The following is a 12725-nucleotide window of genomic DNA, read 5'->3' on the forward strand; positions in this document are numbered from 1 at the left end:
TCTGGTCTGTATCCATTTTTCACATGTCTACTTGCCATCTTTTTGGGCCTTTGTGCTCAGAAACTGACAGCAGTAAACAAGGCGATGGATACAACTGCCATGCACAAGTAAAACACCGTGGATGCTGGAAATACTCCACAGGTTGGGCAACATCTGTGGAAAGAGAATAACAGAGTTAATATTTCAAGTCACTGATATTTTGTCAGAACACTGTTAATTCTAGTATTGCTAAAAAAGAGGCATGCTGTCAAAGCTTTTCTTGTACTCATCAAGACAGATGCAAAAATGCCAAATTTTAAAAGGAACAACAATTTATACTGCACGAGAAAAGTGTGCTGATTGGTTTGCAAATTGACTTTGATTGCTGGAAGCATTGTCATGTAGAATGCATCAGGGAGCTATTGTCCCCCACACTTTTGCTTAATTCAAAAAGGGCACAATGCCTGTACATGTCCCTTTTGCCTGCAGAGGACAGGTCCCTGCATATTAATATATGTTGCTTCTAGCAATCATAATTGAGCCACATTGTGAGCCTGACTGATGATCTTAAATTGGTTGTTAGTGTCATTCTGAATACATTCAGGATTGTTCAGCAGGTGCTGTCCAATCATGGAATCACATCTAATGTTAGACATTATATTCTGAGTTTTTCAGGCATGGGCTGGTTGAGCATGGTCAGCACTCTGCCTAGCTAAAACTTTTGTACGATTCATACAAACTGTTAGCTGACCTTTCCCTTTCAGATGCTGACTGGCCTGCTGTGAACGTCCTGTGCTTTCTGTTTTTACATCACCTTTAGAAGAAAGTTTCTTTCTTCCTAAATCAGAGTAATTACTTGGATGTTTACCAAGCTGTTCCGTTCAATCACATAAAAAGGAAAGCCAGCAAGCTATTTGGCTTAATTTATATCAAACCATGTTTTACAAAATAAAGCTAAATGCTCACAGACTGGTGTGGAATAAAATGATCAAATAAAATAAAAGTACGCATTACAATTCAATGAGCTTTCCTTTGTATTTGTCCAGATGAAACTGCTCAAATAATTGAGTCTTTTATCAAATGGGCACCTAATATATTCGAGTTACCTTGCATAATAAATATATTCCAGTGCCTTTTCTGAAATCTGTTTTGCACTACAGTGGAGAACATTATTCTAACCCAACAGAGCATGCTAAGTACATCATTTCTGATCCTTCCTTTTCTAGTCAGTGTATTAACTTGTAATGCATGAACTATTTCTTTCTTCTTATAACAGTGAATGTGATAGCAAGTCAATATATGCAAATCAGATACAACTAATATAAAGTTATAGAGTGTTTTCAAAATTAAACTCCATGGGAGTATTCAGGGCTGGATAGCCAAAGGCAATAGGGAAATTTACATTTTTTTTATAACAGCATTTAATCCTGTGGTGGTGGAAGGTTTAGACAACATTGTCAAATGTGCCAATACTAGTTATTTTTATTATTTGTTTTCAAAGCTGCCAAACCTTTATAAGCTATGAACTAATAGCTGACTTCATTTATGTTCAGATATAATCTTTCTGGCAAGGTAACTGCTTGACTTTTAGAATAAAACAGTAAATTACAGGATAGTTGTCCTAGACATAGCCAAAATTCTTTTCTGTTCTATCGCACAAAATGTCTGCATAGAGAGGGACAAGAAACAAGGAAGGTAAATCGACAGGTTTGGTAAATTTAAGCACAAGCTCAGGCTGCTAATTTTGGTTGAGAATGTACAGTGATTCTTCCAGGAGTAACACCAACCCTGCTAATTGGGAAATAAGTAAGACATTTTGAATATGTTAGATGGGTGCCATAGATTTGGTAGCTAGATCAGAATGTATGACCTAAACTGCAAGCACAGAACTGGAAGGCACAAGTTTAATGCCACAACGACATGAGCAAGACTAGACGGTTGAAGTTTTCTCCCCCCTCCTTGGTGAAGTATATGAAATAAAGTTTCAACAAATTGAGACTAGAGTTGGATAACTATCAACTTGGCAAAGTATTGGTGATTTTCAGGATTGGGACATGCAAAACAATATTCCTTGTTTACAATGGTTCCCATGTTGCTGAAACAATTTCCCAATTCACAGTTTAAAATCTCGATTCAACATCCCAATCCCTTCTCGGCTTCACTTTCTAGTGATTAGGAAATAGACACCTGGAGCACAAAAGCAACAGATAATGCTAAAACTATGCAAGTTGTTGGTTAGGTTGCATTTAGACTATTGTTCTGCATTTTGTGATTGAAAATAACATTGATGAGTGCTCACCATTATTAAAGTGTAAATCGGGCAGCATCTTCCGATGAATGCACTTAAGTTAAACATGGAAATTAGGAAGCTGTGGTGTGAGTTGTTACTCATCTAGAAGCATCACTCTAACAGTGTCTCACAGAGACACATTGGAACCTATGGAGCTATGTGAAGTTATGTTACTTACATGATAGGTACTCACTAAACCTGTCAGATAAAAAGTGTCTTTGTTTCTTGTTGTCTTACTAGCCTGTCAAGGCCATGAAAAGATGGCATAAGAAAATCATTTAAAGGAAACCAAGAATTAGAAAGCTTTATCTGTAAAGAGAGACGGAAAAAAAAACTCTTTCCAGAACCAAGATCCCCCAGATTTATTTGGAAAAAAAAATCAGCTACGTGAATGTGTCTTTCCATTAAAAAAAAGTGCATCTGAGGTCCCTCTACTCCTGTAGAAGCATTAGCACATATTTCCATTCCTCATTCTTCAAGCAAGAACTTAATTGCATCTATGGTCCTCAGGAAGACCAAATGCAATTTACAGACAATTAATTGTTTTTTGAAGTGTGGTCACTGGCCCTGGAAAAACTCAGCAGGTCTGGCAGCACCTGTGGAGAGAGAAACAGAGTTAACGATTCGAGGAGAGTGCGAGAGGAGGACTCTGGGACAGGCAGTCAGCAGCACCTAGGGGATTCGGGAGCTGAAAAGGAGCGCAAGAGGAGCGAGAGTTGAAAAAGAGCTCGAGAGGAGTCAGGAGTTGAAGAGAAGTGCAAGAGGAGTCAGGAGTTGAAGATAAGTACGAGAGGAGTCAGGAGTTGAAGAGGAGCGCGAGAGGAATTGGGAGTTGAAGAGAAGCTGGGAGAGCAGGGGTGACTGAGGGAGTTCAGTGAGGAGGGAAGGAGGTGATCCTTTGAATACTGTGAGTATGGCCGGGTAAGCATTTACTACTTTTGTTGCTTATAGTTTTTAAGGTCTTATTTTGTGGTTCATCGTTTTTAGGGGCTATATTCTGTAACAACAAGGAGCAGGGAAGAAGGGCCCGAGAGTAATTGATATTAACTATCTTCCAAAAGGTTTCATTTAATTTAAAGGGTTAAATCATGGCAGGAGAGATCGGAGCCGTGGTGTGTTCCTCCTGCTCTATGAGGGAAGCTGGGCACATTTCCAGTGCCCAGGGCCAGCATGTGCGTGAGAAGTGTCTCCAGCTGCAGCTCCTGGAAGCTCGGGTTTTGGAGCTGGAGGGACGGCTAGGGACACTGTGGAGCATTCGTGAGGCGGAGAGTATCGTGGTTAGCACGTATAGAGAGATGGTCACACCGCAGGCTAAAAGTCCACAGGCAGAAAGGGAATGGGTGATCACCAGGCAAAGCAAAAGGACTAGGCAGGCAGTGCAGGAATCTCCTGTGGCTATTTTCCCTGCAAAACAGATATACTGCTTTGGATACTGTTGGGGAGAATGGCCTCTCAGGGGAAAGCAGCAACAGCCAAATTCATTGCTGCACAGGGGAGGAGTAAAAAGTGGGGAATGCAATAGTTATAGGGGATTCAATTGTAAGGAGAATACATTGGCGTTTCTGTGGCCGCAAATGAGACTCCAGGATGGCATGTTGCCTCCCTGGTGCCAGGGTCAAGGATGTCTCAGAGTGGCCAGAGGACATTCTGAAGCGGGAGGGTGAACAGCCAGTGGTCATGGTACACATTGGTACAAACGGCATAGATTAAAAAAAAAGAATGAGGTCCTAAAAGCAGAATATAGGGAGTTAGGAAGTAAGTTGAAAAGTAGAACCTCAAAGGTAGTAATCTCAGGATTACTACCAGTGCCACGTGCCAGTCAGAGTAGAAATAGCAGGATATATCGGATGAATACATGGCTGAAGGGATGGTCTGAAGGGGAGGGTTTCAGATTCCTTAGGCATTGGGACCGGTTCTGGGGGAGGTGGACCAGTACAAACAGGATGGGTTACACCTGGGCAGGACCAGGACTGATGACTAAGGGGGAACATTTGCTAGCATGGTTGGGGATGGTTTAAACTAAAATGGCAGGGGGTTGGGCACCTATGCAAGGAGTCAGAGGAAGAGGAATCAAAGACAAGAACAAAAGACAGAAAGCGGAATAAGAAAAGTGATAGTCAGAGAATTCAATGGCAAGAATAAAACAGGGCCTCAGTGAAAAATAGTGGGAACGGACAAGTAATGTTAAAAAGACAAGCCTTAAGGCTTTGTGCCTTAACGCGAGGAGTATTCGCAATAAAGTGGATGAATTAACCGCTAAAATAGATGTAAACAGGTATGATACAGTCAGGATTACGGAGATATGGCTGCAGGGTGACCAGGGATGGGAACTGAACATCCAGGGGTATTTATGAAGGACAGACAAAAAGGAAAAGGCGGTGGGGCTGCATTGCTGGTTAAAGAGGAAATTAACGCAATAGTGAGGAAAGATATTAGCTCGACCGATGTGGAATCTGTATGGGTAAGAGCTGAGAAACACTAAGGGGCAAAAAATGTTAGTGGGGGTTGTATATAGACCACCAAACTGTAGTGGTGATGTTGGGAATAGCATTAAACAGGAAATTAGAGACGCATGTAATAAAGGAACATCTGTAATTATGGGTGACTTTAATCTCCATATAGATTGGGCAAATAAAATGAGTAACAATACCGCAGAGGAGGAATTCCTGGAGTGTATAAGGGATGTTTTTCTGGACCAATATATTGAGGAATCAACGAGAGAACAGGCCATCCTCGACTGGGTATTGTGTAATGAGAAAGGAATAATTGGCAATCTAGTTGTGCGAGGCCCCTTGGGATGAGCGACCATAATATGATAGAATTCTTCTTCAAGATGGAGAGTGACGTAGTTGATTCTGAGACTTGGGTCCTGAATCTTAATAAAGGAAAATACGAGAGAAGAGGCGCAAGTTGGCTATGATGGATTGGGAAACTTGGCTTAAAGGGATGACGGTGGATAGGCAATGGCAAACATTCAAAGAGTGCATGGGTGAACTGCAACAATTGTTTGTTCCTGTCTGGCGCAAAAGTAAAACAGGAAAGGTGGCCAAACCATGGCTTACAAGGGAAATTAGAGATAGTATTAGATGCAAGGAAGAGGCATACAAATTGGCCAGAAAAAACAACAGACCTGAGGATTGGGAGCAGTTTAGAATTCAGCAAAGGAGGACCAAGGGATTGATTAAGAAGTGGAAAATAGAGTACAAGAGTAAGCTTGCAGGAAACATAAAAACTGACAGTAAAAGTTTCCATAGGTTTGTGAAGAGGAAAAGATTGGTGAAGACAAATGTAGGTCCCTTACAGTCAGAAACAGAGGAATTTATAACGGGGAACAAAGAAATGGCTGACCAACTAAATACATACTTTGGTTCTGTCTTCACAAAGGAGGACACTAATAACATACCAGAAATGTTGGGGAACACAGGGCTTGGTGAGAGGGGGGAACTGAAAGAAATTAGTATTAGTAGGGAAATGGTGTTGGGGAAATTGATGGGATTGAAGGCCGATAAATCCCCGGGGCCTGATAATCTACATCTCAGAGTACTTAAGGAAGTGGCCCTAGAAATAGTGGATGCATTGGTGTTCATCTTCCAAGATTCTATAGACTCTGGAACAGTTCCTACAGATTGGAGGGTAGCTAATGTAACCCCACTATTTAAAAAGGGAGGCAGAGAGAAAACAGGGAATTAAAGACCAGTCAGCCTGACATCGGTAGTGGGAAAAATTGTAGAGTCCATTATAAAAGATTTAATACTTGAGCATGTGGAAAACAGGGGCAGAATCAGACAGAGTCAGCATGGATTTATGAAAGGGAAATCATGCTTGAGAAATCTACTGGAATTTTTCGATGATCTAACTAGTAAAGTTGATGAGGGGGAACCAGTGGATGTGGTTTATTTGCGCTTTCAGAAGGCTTTCGACAAAGTCCTATATAAGAGATTGGCGTATTTTACCCCAGGTAAAATTAAAGCGCATGGGATTGGAGGATAGAGATGGGGTATTGAGATGGTTAGAAAACTGGTTGGCAGACAGGAAACAAAGAGTAGGAATAAATGGGTCTTTTTCTGAATGGTAGGCAGTGACTAGTGGGGTACCGTAAGTATCGGTGCTGGGACCCCAGTTATTCACAATATATATTAATGATTTAGATGAGGGAATTAAATGTAATATCTCCAAATTTGTAGATTACACAAAGTTGGGTGGGAGTGTGAGCTGTGAGGATGATGCAGAGATGTTTCAGTGTGATTTGGACAAGTTGAGTGAGTGGGCAAATGCATGGCAGATGCAGTATAAAGTGGATAAATGTGAGATTTTCCATTTTGGTAGCAAAAACAGGAAGGCAGATTATTATCTGAATGGCTATAAATTGAGAGAGGGTAATGTGCAACGAGACCTGGGTGTCCTTGTACACCAATCGCTGCAGGTAAGCATGCAGGTGCAGCAGGCAGTAAAGGCGGCAAATGGTATGTTGGCCTTCATAGCCAGAGGATTCGAGTACAGGAACTGGGATGTCTTGCTGCAATTGTACAGGGCCTTGGTGAGACCACACCTGGAACATTTTGTGCAGTTTTAGTCTCCTTATCTGAGGAAGGATATACTTGCTATAGAGGGAGTGCAGCAAAGGTTTACCCGACTGATTCCTGGGATGGCGGGACTGACATATGAGGAAAGATTGAGTCGATTAGGATTATATTCGCTGGAGTTCAGAAGAATGAGGGGGGATCCCATAGAAACTTATAAAATTCTAACAGGACTAGACAGGGTAGATGCAGGAAGGATGTTCCCGATAGTGGGGGAGTCCAGAACCAGGGGTCACAGTCTGAGGATATGGGGTAGACGATTTAGGACTGAGATGAGGAGAAATTTCTTCACCCAGAGAGTGGTGAGCCTGTGGAATTCGTTACCACAGAAAGCAGTTGAGACCAAAATGTTGTATGTTTTCAAGAAGGAATTAGATATAGCTCTTGGAGTGAAAGGGATCAAAGGGTATGGGGAGAAAGCGGGAGCAGGCTATTGAGTTGGATGACCAGCCATGATCATAATGAATGGCGGAGCAGGCTCGAAGGGCCGAATGGCCTACTCCTGCTCCAAGTTTCTATGTTTCTATGAGTCCGTATGACTCTTCTTCAGAGCATTGTGGTCTTCTTTCATGGGTGCAATCAGCAAATACACCCAACTGGCCAAGGTGAAACTACAACCAAGTTTCTGAATAGGCCAATTACTGTAAGCCTGAGCATAAAATTGCCTGTGACTCAATTTGAAAAAGAAAGAGTTGTATTTATATTGCACTTTTCACAACCACCAGATGTCTCAAAGCGCTTTACAGCCAATGCTAAACCTATGCAAGTTTTTTTTTAAGTGCTGTAATGTAGGAAACACAGCAGCTAATTTGCTCTTAGCAAACTACCACAAACAGCAAAGTGATGTTGATGTGTAATGACCAGATAATCTTTTTTTTGTGATGGTGATCGAGGGGTAAATAATGGCCAGGACATTGAGGCAACTGCCCTGGTCTTCTTTTAAATAGTGCCATGGGATCTTTTATCCTCCCCATAGCAGGCAGATGGGGCCTCAATTTAACATACTGGAATAGAGCCAATGGGTCCTTGAAAACCTTTGCTCCTTTCCTTCATGTTTAAATGTTAGAATTTAATACAGTTTTGGGCAATTGCAAAAAAAAAAAGTCGCAAACAACTTTTTTTTGGAAGAATTTGGTTATATTGCTAACTTAAGTTGTAACTGTGCCCGTGTGGATGGTTGATTATTTCCTCACTGGAAGCTAAAACAAACATTTTGGACAACAAACTATTAAGTTGTTAATGGAAAACAATTGCTGGCTGCTGTTGAATTTAACTAGATTCATCAACCAGAAAGAACAATAGGATGGTGTCACCCCAGGTAGGCAATTGCATTTTCTCAAATGACTTTGAAAGGAAAACATATTTAACCCTTAGGCTACTGAAGGCTGATTCAAGGGAAGGGCCATATACACTCCTTCCTCAGTCGTGCAGATGGCAAAGAAAAAGTGAAAGTAAACCTAGCATGAGCAGGAAAGTTTCAAGTTCTATCCTTGTTCTATGCTGAATTATCTAATCTCAGCTAAAATAGTGCTTCGGGTGAAGATTGGGGAGAATTTACAGCGTTATATTCAAAGTTCATGCGCATGAAGCAACAAGAAATGAGATCTGAAAAGGCTGGTTGTCTGTCCATCAAAATACTGGAGTAAAAAGAATTTAATAAAATGACAGTTCCTTTCTAATTGGTTTCTTCTAAGCTTGAAAGTAAAAAGCAGTTACTAACCTAAAGATGCTTTTCATAGCAACAATAAGCAGCTGCTATATGATTATGGGATGTTCCTAACAGGCTTTGCAGTCATCTTGAGACACTTTGATTACAAATATCACCTAAGCAGAAGAATAATACATTATGATTTTACATGATCTAGCAATTTTGTTTTTTTAAAATTAAATTGGACAGTTCAGCTGAATAAAAATCAATATATCCTTCAATTTTCTGTTAGCACATCATCCTTTGGATTTGATGTTATGCTAATATCGCCAATGTTGCATTTGCTTGTTTAGGTAGACATTGAAGATTCCATGACATAATTTGCAGAAAAACAGGGAGGTTATCTGGCCAAGTTCTTCTGTCAACTGTAGAATAGAGCCATAGAACGATACAGCACAACAGGAGATCATTCAGCCCATCATGCTGTTTGGATCTATGGGAAAGCTGTCCAATTAATCCACTTGCCTGGTCTTTCCCCAGAGCACTGCATTGTCATTTTTCCAAGTACTGTTGAAACTGCTTTCACCATCCTTTAAGGCTGTGCATTCCAGGTCACAAGAAGTCACTGTGTGCAATATTTTCTCATGTTGTCTCTGGTTCTTTTGCCAATCACCCAAATCTGTGTATTTTGGTAACCAATGCTTCTGCTACTGAAAACAGTTTCTCCTTATTTACCCTATCAAAACCATTGATGATTTTCAACACCTTTATCACTTCTCTTCTTGATCTTCTGCATTCTAGGGAGAACAAGCCTAATATTTCCAGCGTCTCCACATAACTAAAGTTTCTCATCCCTGAAACCATTCTAATAAATCTTTTTAAAATTCTCTCCAAGGTCTTGACATCTTTCCTGAAATGGTGCCAGAATTGAGGAAAATAGTTATAAAGGCTCGCCATAACTTTTTTGCTTTGGTACTCAATTGATAAAGCAAGAACCCCATATGCCTTTTTGACAGCCTTTTGAACTTGTCCTGCTAATACAAAGATTTGTGTACATGCACCCTCAGGTGTCTCTGTTCCTGCACCACCTCGAAAATTGTAGCATTTAGTTCATATTGCCTCTCAGTCTTCCTGCATAAATGCGTCGCTTCACACTTCTCTGTGTTAAATGTCATCCACCAAGTGTTTTCCCATTTTGCCAGCCCATGTCCTTCTGAAGTCTTTAGCTATCATCCTCCTGTTTCATCTGCAGACTTTGAAAAGATACACCGATATTCAAATCAATAAATATCAAAAAGAGCAGTGAGCTAATACTCCCAGAGATTGTATACCTCTCTCCAGTGTCATAAAAAAAAACAACAATTCGGCACTCTGACCAGAAATAAATATTTGCTTTTTTAAGTTGATGCTGTCCGCAAAACGTTTGCCACTTGTAACAACATAATTATCGTGACTTCACCTCAAAAGCAATTCACTGTCTATGGAGGACTTCACAATACTGAGAAGACATATTAAGGTGGCATAAAAATAAAAAAGTATTTCTAGGTAGCACTTGGGAGTCAATAAATTGAACTGTATGAACCAACCAAAACCAGTTGTGGTAATAAATAACTAATAAAAGAACTTGAAAGTCTGCAGAGTAACTTTGCAAAGATTTTCCCTCGTTCTATTTTTAAATTCTTCCCCCTACACCATACCTTATAAATTTATATTTTCAAATGTTCTCTCTCTGTGGTATCCAACCATCTATCCTGCAGTGCTTTCTTCTTCAATGGCACAACTGGGGCGGTTGAGGTCGTTCTCACCAATTGAGCACACCCAGCGTGCAAAAATAACAAGAAAACAGTCGCTTCTGATTGCCTCAATTTAAGGTTTCAATTTGTCTTAAGTATCTCTTCAAATGCTTTTTTTTATTGTTTCTATACAACAATTGTCTTTCAATCTATAATGGGAGGAAATGCCATGATGGTTTCAGTTTATTTTCAACTTAGAACTCTGATGGCGATGCACTGGATGACCTTTTGAAGCAATCACTCCTGTATTTCTGCTGTATTATAATAATTCAGAATATTTCAGTTTATCTGTCAGTCAGTCTCAGGGGGAGAACGCCTAGCCTTGGCTCCGTTAATGAAAATGCGATATAAAAGAAAACAAAATGGGTTTTCTCCATCCATCAATAGGCTGTTGTTTTAACCACTTAAAGAGCTACTCAAACAAAGTAAGGTAAAATATTGTTTTCTTGCAGTTTTTCTGCGACCATAAGATCTTCCCAATGGTTACAGTCAGGAAAAAAAAGAGAGCATCAATTTAAAGTTTTTTAAAGCTTGATAACATAGAACCTCCCTCAAAAGATTTTTCGTTATTCACAACAGAAAGCTCTTTGAATGGTTTGGTCACAGGGTACTGCGCACAACAAATGATGAATGTTTGAACAATTGCATCGGGAATATGGACATGGTTCTGCAAGTTATATGAAAACAAAATCTGACAACTAATCTCTTTTACTGAAAACCATGCGCTTTGAATCATCTTGGGACCTCATTCTGAAGATATGTCAGAGGTATCATTTTTTGGATGGCAAGTTAAACTGATGCTCTGCCTACCCTTTTAGGTGGGTGTAAATGATTCCATGGTACAATTTTGAAGAAGAACAGGGGAATTCTCCTGGTTTGTTTGTCTATGGGTAACCCTCAACAAACACCACTGAAGTAGACTGGCCATCGACATGTTGCTGTTTTCTGAGATCTTGCTGTGCAAAAATTGGCTGCTGTGTTTCCTACATTAGAAAAATGCCAATAATTCAAAGTAATAGCTGGGATACTACAATTGGCATGGGTTTCCATGGAATACAGAAGGGACAGTCAGTCAGGATTCCCCAGTGTGAGTACAATCCAATCACTCCTGTTTGCAAGGTTGATGTGTGCGGTTGTCAGGTGAACACGAAATTTAGGGGCACTATGACTTTCTGTTTGGTTGAACAGCCCACTGAAACACACGGATTGCGGGGGGATGGGGGTGGCAGGGTGATGGGTAATTTGCAAAGCACACATTGGTTAGGAACCTGGCAGCATTTTTATCAGCAAGTCACAAGCACATTTTTGGAGAACAATCTCCTCTCACAAATTTAGAAAAGACCCTTGCGTGCCCATGAAAGCAAACTCCAACACAGCTCAGCTGCTTCAGGGAAGAATATTTGGATCCAATCTTATCCCTGTGTAAGCGAATGGGTTTTGAGTGGGTTAAAATTGTGCCCAATAATTGAGACAACTGCTCCATTGAAGGACCTCAGGAGTCAATTCAATAAAATATCAATAGGGTTGGAAATCTGTTTCACAGCATCATCACGAATAATTATTAATCAGCTGGGTTTTATGCTCACCCGCTGGTGGGTTTGAAAGTGGAGAGACATGTAAAATCCACGCCACCCACCTACCCTGTTCCAGGCCTGTTTGAAATTTTACAGGGGGCTGGGGAGGTGTTGGGTGGCCTGACTGCCCTTGGGCCTATTAAGTAGCCAATTAATGGCCTCATCCCACCCCTACTGGTATTTTATCCACGGTGGGGGGAGACCAACACCATGCGGGAAGCCTGGCAGCTTTAGCTGCAGGGTCTGGTGTCAGGCAAGGGGGGGTTCTCCTTCGCAGGTCCACTGTGTCCATCGGAGGCACCCCATCAAGGTCACCCCCACTTTAATCCTCCCCCTGGCCCTTGAACCCAGCCCCACCAACTCACCCACCTCGCTGAGACCCCTGATCCCAGACTTACGTGGGCTCCTCAGAGTGGTCAGGCTGCCTATAGTCCCGAGGGTGGCCACCACTCCTAGCTGGCACTGCTGGGACCACGGAGCTGCTGGTTAGACAATTGGCTGACAGCTCTCTAAGACAGGGCTTCTTCCTCAGAAAGGGGTGGAAGACTCACCTTAAAGTAATTAGCACTGCTCCCAGCATGAAATTGCTGCAGGGCTGCCACTGGGGTCTTGGGCGGGCTTCCTCGCCAACATTTTAGCTGAGTGGGTGTGGACACTGGTGTCCTGTGAAATCCAGCCCCATGTGAGAGTGGGGAAGGTTATTGATTAAGGCTGAGAATCCTGAATTATTTTCACCCTTACTCTACAGGTGTTGAGACCAGAGATGTAGGGCCAGAATTTCCTTCAGATTTGCGCCCAGGTAAAAGTTTGTTCTGGAATCACATAAGACAAATTGTGGGAGACACTAGAACTAGGGGACAC

The sequence above is a fragment of the Cetorhinus maximus genome, chromosome 10, assembly GCF_964194155.1.
Source record: "Cetorhinus maximus chromosome 10, sCetMax3.hap1.1, whole genome shotgun sequence".
NCBI classification, from domain to species: Eukaryota; Metazoa; Chordata; class Chondrichthyes; order Lamniformes; family Cetorhinidae; genus Cetorhinus; species Cetorhinus maximus.